The sequence below is a fragment of the Azolla caroliniana genome, unplaced genomic scaffold (genome assembly GCF_043228905.1).
Source record: "Azolla caroliniana isolate FFs.n. ecotype wild unplaced genomic scaffold, voAzoCaro1.0.p SCAF_18, whole genome shotgun sequence".
Taxonomy (NCBI): Eukaryota; Viridiplantae; Streptophyta; class Polypodiopsida; order Salviniales; family Salviniaceae; genus Azolla; species Azolla caroliniana.
In genome coordinates, this window is record NW_028230453.1 from 17,165,481 (window position 1) to 17,186,751 (window position 21,271).

Consider the following 21,271-nt stretch of genomic DNA (forward strand, 5'->3'; position numbering starts at 1 on the left):
CATCATCAACAATAATATAATACTCTTCTTATTCTTCTTCTTGACATCTATCTTCTTCTCAAGTGTAAAATCTTCAATCTTCTCAAGTGTAATAGTGTTTCCTTTTTGTCAACTCCTACATACACATCGTCATCTTTTCGACAATTTCGCGAACGTCCTCCCTGGTCAGAGACCCCGGTGGTTCCGCTCAAGCGAAGCACGCATGCATGAGCATCTTCATGAAGAACGGTAGGGGAGGATGAAGATGGACGAGGAATATCTCATGGAGGCAATGTCAAAGATGATAATGGAATTTTCAAGAGAAGGGAAAAGACGAGATATGGCCCAACAAGCTGTCGACCCTCCCTGGTCAGAGACCCCGGTGGTTCCGCTCAAGCGAAGCACACATGCATGAGCATCTTCATGAAGAACGGTAGGGGAGGATGAAGATGGACGAGGAATATCTCATGGTGGCAATGTCAAAGATGATAATGGAATTTCAGAACACATATTGTGTCCGAAATATCGAGTGATGAAGGTGCAAGAATGAGAAAAGCTTGCGTGATCAAGGGAGATAAAGAGCGCGATGTTGATGTGATTGAGGCGGTAGCCATGAGGAACGACATCAAGTCGGAGATGGCTATGGACAAGTCCACGACGGATGACCGTGTCGAGACTTTCCCAACACTTGATCTAGAGACTTGGGCAGTTGCATCCGAGAGCCAACATGAGACCCAAGAGACGGAAAGAGGTGAGGAATCAAATATTAAAGCCAATGCGAATAATAACGTTGAGGGAAAGATGGCTATGGATGATTCGACGGTGACTAATGGTGCCGAGGTTCTCCCCACAATTGTTCCTGAAACTTCGGCAGTTGTGCCCGAGTGCCAACGTGAGACCGGAGAGACGGAAGGTGACGACATGAAATCGAAGGACCAAAACGGTGATGGGGAGGATGGCCATAGATGAAGGGATCCCTCCACACAAGTTCCGGAGACTTCGGCAGTTGTGCCTGAGAGCCAACATATGACCAGAGAGATGGAAGGTGGCGGCAAGGAGATGAGGGTTGAAGCTAGCGCATACTGAGGAACGATGGCCAACAAGGAGGCCAAAAACAAAGCTACAATAGAGTTCGATGAAGAGCTAGAGAGAGGCAAGAAAGGAAGAACCAAAATACAATCTGGATGGAAGATGCCGCGGTTGGTATTTTGACCCGAACGGAAGCCGACCCAGACGGGAGTTGATCAACTGAGCCCGACCCAATCGATCGTCTGAGTCCGATTCAGCCGAATGCGAATCCGGACAAAGGCCGACCAAGCCAAAAGCTGATTGTTTGAGACCGATCCAGATAGAAGTTGAGCCGGCCTAGCCGGAGGTCGAAGCAGACGAGCCGCAACACCCGGTCGAGGCTGGTGAGCATGAGGAAAGGAAAGCATAAGACGAGAAATGATGATCAGAGGAATTTTGATGACCAAGGAGATGGTCGGGACGAAGGTGGCACATATACGATGCATAAAGGGTTATGCTCAAGAGGAGCAAAAGGGGCTATGACAAGTGGTCATGGCAATGCGAAGGGTGAACGAATGATATGGTGGATCAGATGGCAATGACGGTTTGGGTAGAGACTAGAGACATGTTCGAAGTAGAGGACAAAAAGACGGTGCGGACAAGGCGAAAGAAAGGAGGAAATCAAAGACCAACCACCTTTGACCCCGCCACATCACTCCTTTCTTCTTGGCACATACCGGAGGATGTGCGGTTTGGTGGGGGTGGATGTCGTGATGTGGTGTGTTTAGTGCGAGAAAAAGTCAAAAAGTGAGGATACACACACATTTCACAAATACTTGTAAAAATGAAAATAAATCAATAATAAATAAACCTAGGGCCTAATGACATTGAGTGCGTATAGAAGGGTGCAAGTAAGATTTGAACCTTACACCTCCAAGATAGGAGGCAATTAACTTACTAGTAAAGCTACTATCAAGTACTCTAAATTTTGTATATTTCCTTACCATATTATTCCATAGGTCCAAACAAATGTACAAAACCGTGTGCACAAAACCATGGTTTTTAAGCCTATAGTTTTGTGCATGCTAGAAGAAAAACCGTGTGTCCAAAAACTATGGGTCCAAGCCCATGGTTTTGTGGACGTTAGAAGCATGGATAGTCCTATAAAAACCCTTGTAAGCCGTGTGTAAGGGGGGGGATCAATTTGGAGATCATCGTCATTATCAACAACAATAATATAATACTCTTCTTATTCTTCTTCTTGACATCTATCTTCTTCTCAAGTGTAAAATCTTCGATCTTCTCAAGTGTAATAGTGTTTCCTTTTCCTCAACTCCTACATACACATCGTCATCTTTTCAACAATTTCGCGAACGTCCTCCCCGGTCTGAGACCCCGGTGGTCCCGCTCAAGCGAAGCACGCATGCACATGCATCTTCGCGACAACGCTCCCTTGCTACAAGTTGCACGAACACACAAGCAAGACACGTAAGTTTGAATGCCTTTGTGAAAGGAGAGATGCATGGGCAAGCCCGAAACGCTCCCTTGTCACAAGACACACAAGAAAATAAGCACAAACGACAATAACATATAAGACATGTAGGTTTGAATGCCTCTGTGAAAGGAGAGGTGCATGGGCAAGCCCGAAATGCTCCCTTGTCACAAGACATACAAACAAATAAGCACAATCAAGATTTACACATAAGACAAGTAGATGAAAGAAAACATTAGTTTATATCAATATAATAGATTCTTTTATAATATAAGAATCCTGTTACAATGGGTTGGATGCGAATATGAAGGATTGTTTATAAATGAATGGGGGAAGAGAGGTGGAGGAAAGAAGAGAGTGGAGTATAGATGGAGTTTCTTTGTTGATGATGCCTCTTGATGTTGTTGATCCTTCTTCTTCCAGTTTCCAATTGAGTAGAGCTTCCGCGTTCCTTCTCCCTCCCCCCCTTCTTCACTAGAATAGGCTCTTATTTATAGGTTTAGGATTGCTTGCCTTTTTCTCCTAAAAAAAAGCTTGTCTATATGAGTCGACTTTTCTTTTCCTCACTATTTCTGTTTTCTAGCCCCAAATTTCAGATGCAAGATATTCTTGGAAAGTTGTTTGGGTTAGCTTTCTTATACATCTTTTCTTTTCTAATTTGGACATGTAACGAGGAAATTATGAGCTTTGGGTTTCACACTATGTGTTAGAAACATTACAACAACGGTAACCCTTTGCGAGGCTTCCATTTCTTTCTCGAATGTTTCTCGTGCTCTACGTAGCTCCAACATAGAGTCAGGATCAGGTTCGTATTCATCTTCTTGGGGCGTACTCACTAGCGGCCTCGAGGACGCCAATTTTGAATAATGGTATTATTCGCAAGCTTTCGTCGAGGTACGCTTGCAGTTTTGAATAATGATGCAGTTATGCTGCCAGTTTTGCTTGATATTAGCAGATTGTAACCATGATCTGCCTAACAAAATTGGGTATGCTCTTGGGACGTCTGGCGCGAGCACGATCGCAGAAATCTCAAAATGATGGCCGCCGACTACGATCTCTAGCTTCCGAATTAAACCTAAAGGTGTGACGGAGCGGGTGTCTGCCATTCGGAGCCAGAATGGGCATGCTTCCAAGTTTGTAATGCCCATCCTAGCACAAGTGGTTTTACTAATGACATTTACCCCGGAACCACCATCCACAATGCATCCCGTTGTTTCTTGGCCCTAAAGTACCACTTTGATGGCTGGGTTATGGTGATCTACCACTATTGGACTGGTATTGGACTCTGTGTAGTTAGCTGATATTTCCAGTCCGGCGATGCCCCGTATGCGATTCTCTACCACCTGTTGAAACCGTGGAACAAGTAGTAATAGCTTATCCATGGTCAACGTGATTTCGCAATCCGCGAGAGCTTGCCATGTATCGGGTCTGGTGATAATGTCTTATCATCGCTCTGCGTGGTGGCAAGAATCATCCGCTCCGTGTTAGCCTCGTTTGCTTTCTCTGCATGGTGGTGCTCGTTGATTGTTGCCTCATCCGCTCCGTGTTAGCCTTGTTTGCTTTCTCTACCCAGGCCTGAGCCGCTTTGCGTATGCCCTCTTGTTCTGCTCATTATGTGTTTTTCGCCTGACTGCGTGTTGTGACCTGCTTGACATCCGCTGTGATGGAGAGAATAGCGTGGAATATTGCTCGGCCACAATCGAGTCTTGAATCACTTCAATGAGAATGAAACACATAAATGGGAAGTGGAGAGTACACCAACAAAAGAAAGGTACACATGATGTTTACGTGGAAGACCCTAAGTGGGAAAAACCACGGGAGCCCAAGGACTCCAACTATCACTATAGGAGAAAGATACAATCAGAGCTTCGGAGGCAACGGCCCTGAGCTCTGTATCTTCGCCACCTGGTGGTTACAACAGAGTATCTCTCTGTATCTCACACACACTCTCTCTCTCTGTCACTCTCTATACAACAGTTACAACAACATGACAACAACAACAACAACATCATAATACAAAGTGATTGCCCTAAGTCATATTTATACTTATATGAACTTAGGGCTATTTACAAATATAGCCTCAATAGGCTTACTCAAAACATATTTACAAATATGCCATCTCTTCCGGTTCTCACCCGGTCCACCGATCCGATTTTTGGATCTCTTCCGATTCTCACCGGGTCCTCTTCATTCACAACCGGATCCCATCCGGAAGTACCGACTTCCCCACAATCTCCCCCTTCACTTTGAGATGGGATGTCTCGCTAGCCCGATTTGCTTTCGGCACACGTCCAGCTTGTCGGTTGTTAGCACCTTGGTTAGCATGTCCGACCCATTCTCCTCCGTGTGGATCTTCGTCAACATGAACTCTTGATCTTCTACTCTCTCCTAGATCCAGTGGTACCTCCGCTGGATATGTTTCGTCCGGGAATGGTAAGCCACATTCTTTGCAAGGTGGATGGCACTTTGACTATTGCAGTAGAGCCAATATTCCTCTTACTGGATCCCCAGCTCTCTGATGAAGTTCTTCATCAAGATTATCTCCTTGCCGGCTTCCACAACTGCCATGTACTCCGCCTCTGTGATTGACAATGCAACCGTCTTCTGCAACCTCGACTGCCACGAAACTGACGGGAACCCAACGTTCCTTATGCGCAACGCTCGGCCACAACCGAGATTCTTTTCATACACAGAAAACGGGAAGTAGAACACGACACAAAGAAGAGAAATGGTACACAGGAGGTTAACGTGGAAAACCCCAAACTAGGGGAAAAACCACGGCAGCCCACAGGCTGCAAACTGTCACTACGTATGAATGTACAAAATAGTGAGTACACGGAGGCAACGACCTCGGACTCACGATCTTCGCCACAGGCGGCGGTTACAACAGAGGCAACGACCTCGTCTCTCTCTCTCTCTGTGTGTACAGTTACGCACTCTCTCTTCTTCTTGCACCAACAAGGAAGAATAACAACAACATCAGATAGTTTGCCCTAAGTCATATTTATACTAATATGACTTTTCGGCTATTTACAAATATAGCCTCGATGGGCTCTCAGAAACATATTTACGAATATGTCTCTTCCTCCGGTTCATACCGGGCCTGCACCATCCGGCTCTCCGTAGCCAGGTACTCCTCATCCGGTTCATACTGGGCCTACACCATCCGGCTCTCCGTAGCCGGGTACTCCTCATCCGGTTCATACCGGGCCTGCACCATCCGGCTCTCCGTAGCCGGGTACTCCTCATCCGGTTCATACCGGGCCTGCACCATCCGGAGGGACCTGTTTCCCAACAAACTCCCCCTTCACTCCGGCATGGGGTGTATTACCAACCCGATCTTCTTCCGGCATGCATCCAGCTTGTCGGGTTTCAACACTTTGGTCAGCATATCTAACCCGTTCTCGGCCGTGTGGATCTTCGTCAGTGCGAACTCCTGGTCATCTACTCTTTCCCGGATCCAGTGATACCTCCGCTGGATATGCTTCGTCCGGGAATGGTAGGCCGCATTTTTAGCAAGGTGGATGACACTTTGACTGTCGCAATAGAGTCGGTATTCCTCTTGCCATATACCGAGCTCTCTGATGAAGTCCTTCATCCATAAAATTTCCTTGCCGACTTTCACAGCCGCCATGTACTCCGCCTCCGTGGTTGACAATGCAACCGTCTTTTGCAGCCTCGACTGCCACGAAACAGCTCCCCCTGCATATGTCATTACATACCCGGATGTAGACCGGCTGGTATCCACATCAGCCGACATGTCTGAATCGGTGAAACCGTCCAGTTGAGGTTTTCCGGAACCGAATCGGAGACACATATTTGAAGTGCCCTTCAAATACCGGAGTATCCACTTGATCGCGTTCCAGTGCTCTTTGCCGGGATTGCTCATAAACCGGCTCACCACTCCGACTCCGTATCCAATGTCCGGTCGGGTACAGACCATTGCGTACATCAAGCTCCCGTCGGCAGAGGCATATGGAATCTTCATCATGTCAGCCTTCTCAGCTTTCTTCTTCGGGCTTTGCTTACCGGATAACCTACAGTTTGCCGGAAGTGTCGATCCGACCGGTTTCGCTTTTGAGATGTTGAACCGGTGAAGCACCTTTGTCACATACTTCTCCTGTGACAACCATAGTTGCTTCTTTAACCGGTCCCGAATGTGCATCCCCAACATCTGTGTTGCCGGACCCAAGTCTTTCATTGAGAAGGTCCGGTTTAGAGCCTTCTTCAGCATCCGTATTTTGACTTGGTCACGTCTGACGATCAACATGTCATCCACGTATAGGAGGAGTATTAAGAAGTCACCTCCTTCGAACTTCTTCACAAACACACAGTGATCGGCCTGTGTCTTGTGGTACCCTTGATTTGTCATGAAGGTGTCGATCTTTCAGTACCATTGTCGGGGAGCCTGCTTCAGTCCGGACAGGCTCTTCTTCAACCGGCATAGCAGGTGCTCCTTCCCTTTCTTCACGAATCCTTCCGGTTGCTGCATGTAGATCTCCTCTTCGAGGTCGCCGTGAAGGAATGCCGTCTTCACGTCCAGCTGCTCTACCTCGAGGTCCATGCTTGCTGCTATACTCAGCACTGTCCGGATGGAGGTCATCTTTACTACTGGGGCAAAGATCTCGTCGAAGTCCACGCCCTTCTTTTGCTGGAACCCCTTCACCACAATCCTGGCTTTGTATCTCGGGGGGTTGCCGGCATCTCCCGGTTTCAACTTGTACACCCACTTGTTTCGGAGTGCCCGCTTTCCTTTCGGCAACTTCACCAATTCGTATGTATGGTTCTCATGCAGGGAATCCATCTCGTCCGGCATGGCACTTAACCATTTTCGGCTGTGGGTGTCTTCCCTCACTTCTTCGAAGCTTTCCGGCTCCCCCTCATCGGTCAGCAGAACATGCTCTGCATTCGGAAATCTCCGGGGGGCCCTTCTCTCTCTGAGAGGATATCTATGTCTTCGGGCTTCGGTAACCGGCTCCTCCATTTGCTCTTCATCCGAATCCGATTCGGGGTCTTGGCCGGTTCCGGTCTCAGCTTCCTCTACCTCTTCTTCTGCCAGTTCGGTATCCTCACCGTAACCGGCTGGTTCCTCGAGTGCTAACCGGTCTCTTTCCGGTTGGGTCTGCTCATCGTAGAGTCTATCCTTACTGGTCGACTCAGAGTTCATTATCTTCTTCTCCGACTCCCAGTCGGCGAGCGTCTTGTCCTCCATGAAGATAATATCTCGACTCCGGAATACCTTCTTGTCGACCGGGTCCCACACTCGGTAGCCGAACTCATCGTCACCGTAACCGAGGAATATGCATGGCCGGGTCTTTGGATCTAGCTTTCCTCTCCGGTCCTTAGCTACATGCACGTACGCGAGACACCCGAACACCTTCAGATGCCGGTAGGATACTTCCTTACCGGTCCACACTCTCTGTGGCGTGTCTTCGTCCAAGGGTACTGAGGGTGATCTATTTATCACGTATGTCGCCGTCGACAGTGCCTCAGCCCAAAACTTCTTGGGTAGTTTTGCATGCGCTAGCATACTCCGGACCCTCTCCATTATGGTCCGGTTCATCCTCTCGGCCAGTCCGTTTAGTTCCGGCGTCTTCGGCACGGTAAATTCGAGTCGGATTCCCTTCGAGCGGCAGTACTCCTCGAACTGCCCCTGGTATTCTCCTCCGCTGTCTGCTCGAACTGCCTTCAGCTTCCGGACGGTTTCTCTTTCCACTCTCGCGTGGAGCTCTTTGAAGACGGATAACACTTGATCCTTCGTCTTCAGCGGTGTGGCCCACAGCTTCCAGCTGTGGTCATCTATGAACGTCACGAAGTACTGCACTCCGGCATGTGACTTCGTGTCTACTTGACACACATCCGTATGCACCAACTCCAGTGGTGCATTACGTCTCATCGGTGGCCTTGGTCGGAAGGAGCTCCGGTTCTGCTTACCGGCCAGACAATCAGTGCACTTCTCTAAGTGCAGGTTCTTCACTGGAATGAGGTTGTCGTCTGCAAGCCTCTTCATCCCCTTCTCGCTCATATGACATAGCCTCTTGTGCCACAGCTCACCGGCAGTGTCGGATGCCACGTTCACTTCTTCCGGAAATAACCGGGCATTCATCAGGTACAACGTGTTTACCTTCCGGGCCCGAGCCACAATCAGGCTCCCTTTGCTGAACTTCATGACACCGTTCCGGATGCTACCCGTGTAGCCTTCATCATCTAGCTGACCGGCTGATATCAGGTTCAGACAAACTTCCGGAACGTGTCAGACATCCTTCAGCAGCAACTTGCATCCGGTTGGTGTTGTCAGCCACACGTCTCCCATGCCGACAATTCGGCATGTTCCTTCATTCCCCATCCGGACACAGCCGTGATCACCGGCTGAATAGGATGAGAAGCATTTCCGGTCCGGGGTAAGGTGGAACGATGCTCCGGAGTCTACCACCCAGGTCATCTCGTCGCCGGCAAGGTTTATTTCACTCTCCTCGGTGATGAGCATCAACTCTTCTTCACTTGCCGCGATTGCTGTCGTTCCCTTCCGGTCCGGCTCCCTCCGGTCTTTACCATTCCGGTCTTTACCGTTTTGGTCCGGGGTTTGCTTCGAATCAGTACCGTCGGTTTCCTTGTCTTTACGGAAATGCCGACAGTTCTTTTGGAAGTGTCCCGGCTTGCCGCAATAGAAGCAAGTAGGCCTCCCCCTTGACTTTGACCGTGTCCCCGACTTCTCCCGGTTCTGGGGACTACGGTTTCTATGTCTTCCGCGTTCCGATTCGGTAAGGAGCGCTTTGGAGTCGGAGCTCGTATCTTTGTCTTTCCGACGCGCCTCCTCATCTAGCAAGCTCGACTTTACTCTTGCTAGGGATAACCGTTTTCCTTCCGGCCCGGCGTTGCCCAAAGTGACAACCAACATCTCCCAGCTATCCGGGAGGGAACCGAGCAGGAGTAGCGCTAGTACCTCGTCGGCAAGAGGTACTTCCAATGACGTTGCCTGGTGGATCAGCCCCTGGAAGGCATTCATGTGCTCTGCCATACTGGAGCCATCTTGGTACCGGAGTCTTACTAGCTTCCGGAATACTGAAACCTGGTTAACAGCATTTTTGTTTTGGAACATTATGCCGATCTTCTCCTAGAGCTCATGAGCCTTGCTCTCTTCATTGAAGTTGTTGTATAGGCTCATGTCGATGAAGCACCGTATGTACGCCGTTGTCTTCATGTGCATCACCTCCCATATCGCAGCGTCGATTTTGTCCGGTCTCTTGTCCCCGAACTGAACCGGCAGCCAGAGGTCTTTAACAACGAGCATGTCCCTCATCTTCGACTTCCATACTGAATAGTTGGAGCCGGTGAGCTTGAACATGCCGCCAAATGATTCGTCCATTTTCTGTGTCGATTTCGCTCTGATACCACTTGACGGGAACCCAACGTTCCTTATGCGCAACGCTCGGCCACAACCGAGATTCTTTTCATACACAGAAAACGGGAAGTAGAACACGACACAAAGAAGAGAAATGGTACACAGGAGGTTAACGTGGAAAACCCCAAACTAGGGGAAAAACCACGGCAGCCCATAGGCTGCAAACTGTCACTACGTATGAATGTACAAAACAGTGAGTACACGGAGGCAATGACCTCGGACTCACGATCTTCGCCACAGGTGGCGGTTACAACAGAGGCAACGACCTCGTCTCTCTCTCTCTCTCTGTGTACAGTTACGCACTCTCTCTTCTTCTTGCACCAACAAGGAAGAATAACAACAACATCAGATAGTTTGCCCTAAGTCATATTTATACTAATATGACTTTTCGACTATTTACAAATATAGCCTCGATGGGCTCTCAGAAACATATTTACGAATATGTCTCTTCCTCCGGTTCATACCGGGCCTGCACCATCCGGCTCTCCGTAGCCAGGTACTCCTCATCCGGTTCATACCGGGCCTACACCATCCGGCTCTCCGTAGCCGGGTACTCCTCATCCGGTTCATACCGGGCCTACACCATCCGGCTCTCCGTAGCCGGGTACTCATCCGGTTCATACCGGGCCTGCACCATCCGGAGGGACCTATTTCCCAACAGAAACAACTCCCCCTGCATAAGTGATGACATATCTGGAAGTAGACCGGCTGGTATCCGCATTAGCCGACATATCTGAATCTGTGAATCTGTCAAGTTCGGGATTACCGGAGCCGAATTGGAGGCATATACTCGAGGTGCCTTTTAGATACCGGAGTATCCACTTGACCGCATTCCAGTGCTCTTTTTTGAGATTGCTCATGAACCGGCTCACCACTTCGACTGCATATTCAATATCCGGTCGGGTACATACCATCGCGTACATCAAGCTTCCGACAACAGAGGCATATGGAATCTTCATCATATCCGTCTTCTCCACCTTTGTCCTCGGGCTTTATTTTCCGGATAGCTTGCAGTTTGCCAGAAGTGTCGATCCGACCAGTTTTGCCTTCGATATATTGAACCGTTGAAGCACCTTTGTCACATACTTCTCCTGTGACAACCACAACAGCTTCTTCGACCGGTCCCGGTGTGAAAATCACCTAAGACATACGAAATAAAGTGTCAATCATATAAAACAATAATAGTGAATATACTAATTCTAAGTAAGTTTAATATCTTAGTACAAAAGACGAAGATCTTGAAGAGATGTACTTTACTACATAAAAAACAGACATCTAAGTGTCAACTTATGTGGGTAAGAAGTTGCAAAAGAAAGAGAGAAAATTGTGAGATATTCCACATAGACAGGACGGATAAGGCTCTCACCATATATAGGGTGGATCAAAAGTTATTATCTTTGTGTCTATGTGTGGAGCATAGAGAGTTCAAGGTAACTTGAACTAAAAGTGGAGGTGGCCTAGCCACTCGTAAAGGTTTTGGCCAACCAAAACGGAACTGGACGGTAACTAGCGATCGGCATCCGATGGAACTAGCGAGGGGGTGGCGGAGCCGGTGATCTGGTGGTATCGGCATCCGACCGGCGGCGAGGCGGCAGCCACCGGTATCCGGCGAACCGACGTCTAGATAAATAAATATATAAATATATATACATATACAAGGAGGGCAAGTAAGGATTCGAACCTTGCACCTCCAAGTTAGGAGTCAATTGGCTTACCACTAAGCCAAGATATTTAGTTGAAATTATATTTCTATCATTGTACTTTTACATGTAAATTCTTATGCATGAGAGCTAAAATGAGTGACATGGTTATCATGCACCACATGTAAGACACGAGCGATCGGCGTCCCATACCACCGTCGTGGCGTCGAGTCGTACCTGGTGCTGGCGTGCTCGCTACAAGAGTTGACCCACCACAAGAACAGAGTCTCGACAAAGTCAAAAGATGATGAAATGAGGGTAGATAGGCCTCTTATTTATAGCGATACCCAAGGCCCCTAGGCAAGTTCACACTTGGCCTAATGGGTTGTCTCAATCCCGAGGATTAAAAGTAATCCTCCCCTTCTTTACACTCTCATTTAACCCTCACACTTATCCACGTGTATAGAATACTACGGTAAATTCTCACCACAGGATATTATATGGTCATGCCCGTAACATACTCCCCCTCTTTAAAACATTGCACTCTTGCAATGGAAAGTTAGGGAAGTTAGTTCTGAAAGTATTTTCGCGTTCCCATGTGGCATCTTTTATTGATTTATCCATCCATTTTATTTTAAATTCTCGCATTTCTTTAGTACGTAATTTTTTTGTTTTAACATCGAGAATTCTTTTTGGTACATGTGGTTTAGAAGATAATTCTTCAGAGGGAGTTTCAGTTGTAACTATATTGTCGCCAAAACCTAGAAGTTCTTTTAGACGACTCACAAGAAAAACTGGATGAATTTCAACACCATCGGGAAGAGCAAGACGATAGGCTGATGACCTAATGCATTTGAGGACTATAAAAGGTGCACAAAACCGTGGGGCCAACTTAGCGCACTTACCCTTAGACAATGTCTTAGAATTGTGAGGTACATGTAAAAATACCTTCTGTCCAAGGTTGAATACACGAGGTTGCCTATGATGATCGACATAGAAACGCGCTCTATCTTGAGTTGTTTTTATATTATCTCGTGCAATATGCAACATATCTTGCATATCTCGAAGAAAGTTTTGCGTACTTCGCAACTCATCATGATGTATATTAACATCAATCGGGGCTCGTGGTTGAAAACCATACATCAGCATAAAAGGACTATATCCCATCGATGTATGCTTGGAGCTGTTATAAGCAAACTCCAAAATTGGGAGATAACGTTCCCATTTTGTTGGTTTTGCACCAACGTATGCTCAAAGCATGTCCTCAATAATTTGATTTACTCGTTCTATCCGTCCATCGGATTGAGGATGATCCGTGGAGCTCATGCTCAATGTAGTATTCCAGGGTGCCCTGCTGAGGGTGCATCATGGTATTAAAAAAGAATTCTATTTTTGACCTTAGGAAAATCTGGAACACAAACCTTCCCATTAGGGTAGAGCAGACCGTTAGTAATGTTGAAGTATTCCTTCGAGGATGTGGTGATGTCTGTTCCAGACTCAACTCTTGCCCAATATTTCAAAAAATAACTGTCATCAGGTTACTTTCCTCGAAGGTGATCATAAAGATCTGATGTTATTTCAGTGAAGCTAAGCATGTTAACTTCACGGATGCGACTTAGTGCATTAGCGACAATGTTCATGGAACTTTTACGATATCCTATGGAAAAATCAAAGTCCTGGATGAGATCAGCCCATCGTGCCTTACGACCTTTCAGGTCTTGTTGGTCACAAAAATATTTCAAGGACTCGTGGTCCGTAGTTACCACAAAGCGATTTCCATAAAGATAATGGCGCCATGTTTTGAGCGCATGTATAACTAAAAATAATTCCTTTTCTTGAACGGTATACCGACATTGAGTAGAATCAAGTTTCTTACTCTCGAATGCTATTGGTTTACCATCTTGATATAGGATAACACCTATAGCATAATCGCTTGCATCGGTTTCAACCTCAAAAGGTTTTGAAGGATCGGGTAAAAGAAGTGAAGGAGCCTTTCACACCAGGTCCTTGAGTTCCTTAAAGGTGAGGTCTAGTGTAGCATTCCAGACAATAGGTTTTGTAGACTTACGCGTTTGACCTTTTAGAAGATCAGTAAACGGCGTTATCAATTGGGAGTAATTACGAAGGGATTTTTGCAAAAACCTGACAAAACTAAGGAATGCTCCAACTTCTCGAATATTCCAAAGAGTGGGCCAAAGCTTGATTTTCTTGATGCGAGAAGGATCAATTTCAACTCCTCATTCGGTTATGAGATGTCCAAGATAAGTAATTGATTTCTTGAAGAACTCACATTTTGAGATCTTCGCATAAAACTGTTTCTTACGCAATGTTTGTAAAACAAAGTAGACATGTTTAACATGTTCTTGTAATGTACGACTATAAACTAAAATATCATCCAAGAAAATAACGACAAAGTTTCCAAGTTGTTCTCGGAAAATGTCATTCATTTCTTGTTGAAATGTAGCCGAAAGCATTGGTCAAACCAAAAGGCATAACCAAAAACTCATAATGGCCATAGCGTGTACGAAATGCCGTTTTAGGATCATCGTCCTCACTTATACATATTTGATGGTAGCTAGTACGGAGATCAAGTTTCGTAAATTACCGAGCTCCTTGGAGACGGTCAATTAGATCATCAGCCCGGTGTCGTGAAGAAAATCGACCATAGGTGGAATCGGAGAAAAAGGGGCATGAACCGGCTCTTACATGGGTGGACGCGAGAATTGATATTTTGTACATAATTCATAATTAGGTCGGTTGATGTAAATACTAGGTAGTACACATCTATTAGGGAATTTGTGCGTATCTCTATCGAAAGGGACAGGGAATAAAGCGATTGGACTAAGGAAGAAGGGTCTCCCTTTGGCGAACTATTTAAGGAGAGAGAGAAGGAAGAAAAGGGATCGCGCATTGGTGAGGACGAAGTGCTGCTGTAGAACCGAGGGTCGAGCTCTCTCTCCTCCGATCGTCGTTCTCTGCGGGTGTTGGGAGTTCGTTGCCTCTGCTTCGTGGACAGCCCGTGTGCTTCCAGTAAGGCTCTCGACAGGGAAAAGGTGGGTCCCCTATTGGAGACGGACAAAGGCCTCATTGTTGGGAGACATGTCCCTCCGGATGGGAAGGGAGAAACGGTAGGAGGAGTACCCGGCTACGGAGAGCCGGATGATACAGGCCCAGTGTAAACCGGATGAGTACCCGGCTACAGAGAGCCGGATGATACAAGCCCAGTGTGAACCGGATGAGTAGTACCCGACTACGGAGAGCCGGATGGTGCAGGCCCGGTGTGAACCGGATGAGTAGTACCCGGCTACGGAGAGCCGGATGGTGCAGGCCCGGAGTGAACCGGATGAGGAGTACCCAGCTACGGAGAGCCGGATGGTGCAGACCCGGTATGAACCGGAGGAAGAGACATATTCGTAAATATGTTTCTGAGAGGCCATCGTGGCTATACTTGTAAATAGCCGAAAAGTTATATTAGTATAAATATGACTTAGGGCAAACTAATATGGTTGTTTTTTTTTTTCTTGTTGGTGCAAGAAGAAGAGAGTGCATGTAATAGTGTACAGAGAGAGAGAGAGAGAATGAGGTCGTTACCTTTGTTGTAACCGCCGCCTGTGGCGAAGAGCGTGAGTCCGAGGTCGTTGCCTCCAAGAACTCACTGTTTTTTTTTGTACATTCATACATAGTGACAGTTTGCAGCCTGTGGGCTGCCGTGGTTTTTCCCCTAGTTTGGGGTTTTCCACGTAAACCTCCTGTGTAGTCTGTGTGTATCTTCCTCTCCTTTTGTATCGTGTTCTATTTCCCGTCTTCTGTGTAGAAAAGTATCTCGGTTGTGGCCGAGCGTTGCGCATAAGGAGCTAGGAGTTCCCGTCACTCATGACAGACTGGGCCATGGTAAAACGGGTCTGCAGCCGTTTCGACAGACGGTGCGAGTGGAGCGACGAAAGCTCGTCGGAGTCAGGACCGGTCCCGGCAAGGAGGCTCGAGGAGCCGGTATCGGTGCCAGCCGGTAGGAAGGAAGAGACCCGAATTTGGCTGGAGTCAGGGTCAGCATCGAACAACGTGGTCAAAGGCCCATCCGGAGGAGCTGACATAGATGGTGCGCAACCTGCAGATCGCACAGGCCCGGAGAGACAACGGCGAACAACCTCGCGACCGTAGGCCGCCGGCTGGGCAGCGGTGCATGTGGTGTGACGCGATCGGTCACATTCGAAAGGATTGCGCGGATTTCGCCGACGCACTCAGGACCAACGTGGTGTACTCTGGAACGGGCGGGTGCACGCGAGCGAGACCCGGAGAGCCCTAGAACTAAATACGAGGCGTGGCGGAATGAAGAGGTTGATGGACGAGGCCGCGGCACGGCATGTAGAAGCCGTTAACTACTCAGCGACGACGGGAATTCAGGTCGGGGGTGATGAGACCCGGAAGGCGAAGGACTCTGGATTCTGGCCGCTAGTGCTAGAAGGCCTCTCCGGAGTTCGGCTAAAGAAGGAAGAGGCAGACCGCGTGGAACAACGGGTCCAGGAGGTCACTGGATGGGACGATCCGGTCGAAGAGAAAACGGGCTTCGTAGAAGCCGCTTGCCAGAACTACGAGGTTCTAGTGGAAGACAAATGGGCAGGAAAGGCCGGAGGGGTCGGTCCCCTGTAGAGGTACGAGAACCGGTTCAGACCGAAACCGACCAGTGCCGGCAACCCAGGCGCGCCGGATGGGAAGAAGCAAGCAGGGTTTCGGTTGAGCACCGAAATCGAGAGAGCAACAGACCTATGGAAGGTCCTTGAATAGCGGATCCTCGACAGGAAAGTGGAGTTGTCGTTGTAGGAGGTGCTGGGAATCGCCAAGAGGGATTTCCATGACTCCATCGTAGACTTGGTGAAGCGGAAGAGGCTCTCAACGGAGCCGGAACCGGAGAAGCTGGTGGAGGTGCGGACTACGCACTTAGAAGACACGGCCCGAGAAGACGAGTTGGCGGAAAGCTATCAAGGCGTGGGGCCGCGGTAGTCTGGACGTACCGGAAGAACCCCACACATGTATGGTAGGTAGGAAGTTTTGGTTCTCCGAAAACGGAGGTTGTACTATAGCCGGCGTCAGCGGCCGGGAGAGGAAGTGAGCAAAGGAGCGGCTCAGGGGATGTGGAGTCCTCTCCCCCAACGAAGAAATCAGCGGCGCCGTGGAGGCGGTCTCTTTTGACAACACCTTGGGCGAGTAGCGAAAGGTGATCGGTGAAGACCTTAGAGAAGACTGGACCGTTCCGGTTAGTTCGATGGGAATGTATGAAGTCATCGCGGACTTTAGGGAAAGAATCGGGTCGGATCGGACGGCCCACGTGGATACAAAGTACAAGACTGTGGACCGGAAGGTGAAGCCAGTCGCGACACCCTTACCAGAGGGAAACGAGGAGCGGATAAAAGGGGTCGCGTCAGACCCAAGTTTACGGAATCCGGCTGGCATAGGGCACCGGTTCACCGACATAACGCTACGGGAGCTCAAGGTCGGTGGGGGTGGCTTTCTACTACCGGCGGAGGAGGACAGGTTTCGGAGAATGCTCGGCCCGGGGGCTCCACTATATATAAAGAGGTTATATCACAAGTGTTCACGACATCTTTTATAAACCCCTTATACGTATGTTTTTTGCTATTTTAGATACCCTTCTATAAAAAATTGGTTAATAAAAATACCCCTTAGTGTCAATATATACTTTGAAAACAACTCATTTTAAATGCCCTTACATAGAAAACACATGTATGTTTTATACATGTGTGTATATATAAACATATTGTGTAGTATTGCATGTGCTCATATGTATGTATTGTATTACATGTATGTATTATATTGTATTCCATGTTTATTTACTTATGTATTGTATTGTATGTGTTGTATATCTTAGATGTATGGCATCTGTGTATGTATCTATGTGTTATGCATATGCAACATCTAAAGTTAATGGATGTAGTTTGTTCCTACTCTGACTTATCCCATTATGGGTAGGGAATTACTCTTTTAGAATCGAGTCTTGACATTGCCTAACGATTTATTGTATAATACAAGTGCTTTAAAGATAATTAAATCAAGATAGATAATGCAAAAACCTAACGTATATAATTGACAATAGATTTCCTCATACTTAGTATATACTCATGGTGAACCTCCCCATAAACTTATTGCAAGGTATGATTAATTGTCTCTTTTGACAACCTTTCAATTACATGCTTACCAACATGATGAAGGGCAAATAGGTGCTATAAAGTTTTCATCTATCCTTGCAGCAATATAGGATTGATATTTCAAAATGTGTTCTACATCTTCCGACATTGGATGAACCCAATTGTGGTACCAAAACAAAGTTAATATGAAGACTCTGAGGACTCTGAGCAATATGTGGAACATAATCTTCTTTGTGGCAAAGTCTGTTTTAGATCTTCAGATATATTTGATGAGCCCAATGGTTGATTCCAACAATAACTCATCTAAAGAGTCTAAGAATTTTGAACATGTGGAAAAAACTTTTTCACACATTTGTTTTGGAGACATTTTGCTTCTATGCTTGAAGCTGCTCACTCGTTGTTGATGATGTCATATATACTTTCTCTAGTAGTAATATGTGAACTTTAGGATTGTAACATTCCTTCTGTATATCATTGTTCATAATCAAACAAAGCAAACATTTGGACAAATCAACAATCCCTTTTTTCTTTTAAAAAATAACTGCTAACAAATCAGGCTCTTCTTTACTTAAAAATGGCAACTTGTAAGGGCACATCAAGTCATTAGGCTTCACATCTGAGTGTCTCCACAATAACTTATGTATGGTTTGATCTGGCATCTCAAACCTTAGTATCGATGCCACTACTTTTCTGGTTTTGGGCATCGATACATTCAGTTTTCCAAGATCCATTGATGGAGGACTGCAAGATAGAAGATTGGAGTTATCCATGTTATTGTATACACATACTTGTGAAATTTTAAATATGCAAAAAAATTCTTACTAAAGCAATTAAAATAGCCTAACAATACTTGTTATAAATGGCAATGTGGTTTGATGGAGTATGACAAATGCCATGTTTTGCATGTCTAATGGGATCGCTCTTGTCAACAAAGATTTTGTGCTTAGGATTGGAGACATATCCACACTTTGGAAACCCATCTATAAAATCCAATAAGGGGAACCTTTGTCAACAGTAGAGTGATTCCTTTAAGATTACAACCTTATCATTAAAGTGAAAGATAATTATGCTTACAAACTGAAATTCAAACCTAGGCATCATTTCACATCCATATATCCAACAAAGAAAAGAGTTTCAAACTAAGAATGATGGAGAATTCCAGAAAATCGAGCCAGTTATCTTCAGATGCAAATTTCGTACAAAAAAATGTTTTACCATCTTTCTTTGCTTTACAGCTTCCTCTAGCTCTTGAAAGTATTATGTAGATAGCTCCTCAGCCTGATATCATTTAGAACAAATGCATACTTACAATTCCATCAATTGATTTATTCAAGTTAATATTCCAATAAAATGTTATTTTGTTGTTGAAAACTCATTCAAATTAGATCTTGAGTGTAGGAATTATTACTAGTCTTTTCATGGCTGTGGATTTCATGTTAGTGACTACTTCAATTTCAGCCTCCTTCCATCAGGAGACTCCCCTCGAGGAGGCACTTATTTTCTCGTTGAACATGCCCTCTTCCCTGAAAAAAGAGATTATCATTACAAATGCTTTCTTTGTTTGTAGCTATAACAATGGAATTCTAGTTGTTAGCATACATCATCTCTGCATTTTTTTAATTGAAGGAAAATTATTTCACTACGTTAATTATTTCAAAAATCAAGGGAATTGTACAAGAAGAATGTGAGTTGTGTGGTTATATAGCAAACATAGACTAACATGGAAAAAAAACATGAGGGAATGTTGCAAATACATGTGTGAATGGATTCATACGTGCATACAAACACACATATACAAACACATACACACATGCACACATACAAACATGGTTAAAAACTTGGTCATACCAGATCCCTCCTTCGTCGTCGGGCTCCAATTGTGCCTCTTTCTCCATAATGGGAGAGAGAACCCTAAAAATGGTTCGACAAAAACCCTAGAATGCACCTCTCTCTCTATCTCTCTAATACAAATTATGTTAAACATAACTAGAGATTAATGGGTCCACCTTGATCTGGTCAATTATGATCACATCATTGTATGGTATTGACTTACTACGTTCTAATCTAAAAATATCATATAGTAACATGTCTTTCAATATTAAGTTTACACAATGTCCATCAATCTCACAAACCATATAGATCATTGAACATACATCATGTTGAAAAAATTTCTCAACCCTGAGATAAACACTTCTTTCAAAAAGCAATAGTGAATATTCTGTAATTAGAGTAACATTAAGTAGCATTTAGAACTGATTGGACATCCATTAAGCTTCAACATTAAGTCCACGCTCACTACGTTACCTTTGTTGATAATCTCTGCTATGCGACATTGCAAAGAAGCTAAGCAATGTCAGAGTCGTCAAAGTCATCGTCGATGGAGTCGAGAGTTAGGGATGGAGTCAGAGAAGAAGTTGGTGGCGTCGTCATTGTCGAGGTCGAGCTCCCTAGCCGTAGTAGATGTCTAGCAAAATACCATTAAACTTTCACATACAATCTTTCTATCTTCTTCAAAACCACTCAACTACAAAAAAAATTTAACAATAATATTCCCTTAATGTCCATTACATTTACTTTTATTAGACTTGGACAGGTACCATCTCTCTAACCATCTTCCACTCAGTCTTTTAAGTCATACTTCCTCTTGGGGAAATGTGTTTCCTTCTTCTTTTGCTTCTTAGTCTTCATGTTTGCCTGATGCTTGGTTAGTTACCTTCGAGTGGCCCTTGCCCTCTTGCAACGCAAGTCTAGAGGCAACAACTTAGACTTCTTGTAGGCCGCTCTAAGAGCAAGTTTCTGGTTCTGAGAGAGAATTGTCAATACCTGAGCTATAGAGAGCCTGAAAACCTTAATTTTTGACAGCTTGTTTGGAGCACCACCAGTAACTTTGGCCACTTTGAGAAGAGCTAACTCAGCCTTCAGTTCTTTCAACTGGTTCTGAAGCTCAGGCTTGCTATTAGATCGCAACTCATGAACCTTGATCTTAACCATGGCTGCTGCGAAGCAAAGATGTGTGTCTTCTTCTTCCTCTTCGCGAGAGAGACACTATGACTCTCTCTGCCCCCCCCCCCCCCTTTCTTCCCCCATTTTTTTTAACAATTAGCGTCGATTGTATCATGTATGCATTATATGTATGTATTGTATGTGTTTTGTGTGTGTATATATATCTGTACATATTGTATGTATGCCATGTGTGTATATATGTGCATATTCTATTGTATGTATTGTATGTATGTCATGTGAGTATGTAAGGTATGTGTTTTGTGTTTGTGTGTATGTTCTATGTATAAATAGATGGATGTAAGTTTGTAACATTTATACATGTATCATGGAAGGCATGTGTATGTATATACGTGTAACAATGTACATATGTATATATATGTATGCACATGTATTTTTCTACGCATTTATTTATTTTTTCCTGGAAAATATCCTTTCATTAGTTAAAAACAATTATTACAATAAAGTTGACCTATCGTCAAGCTACCATTGATATGCTGCATTCTTCCTCAGGTCCCATCCCTCAAGGATAAATAGTATGAACACTCCACCACTCCTTAACCAAGTTATGTGATTGGTGGTGGGAACA

General features: G+C 45.6%; 1 pseudogene; it reads right to left on the minus strand.

Annotated features, from left to right (window-relative positions):
• Positions 1–20,245: 20,245 nt before the first annotated feature.
• LOC147852545 (large ribosomal subunit protein uL29 pseudogene) lies at positions 20,246–20,709 on the minus strand (annotated as a pseudogene).
• Between the last annotated feature and the right edge of the window lie 562 nt (positions 20,710–21,271).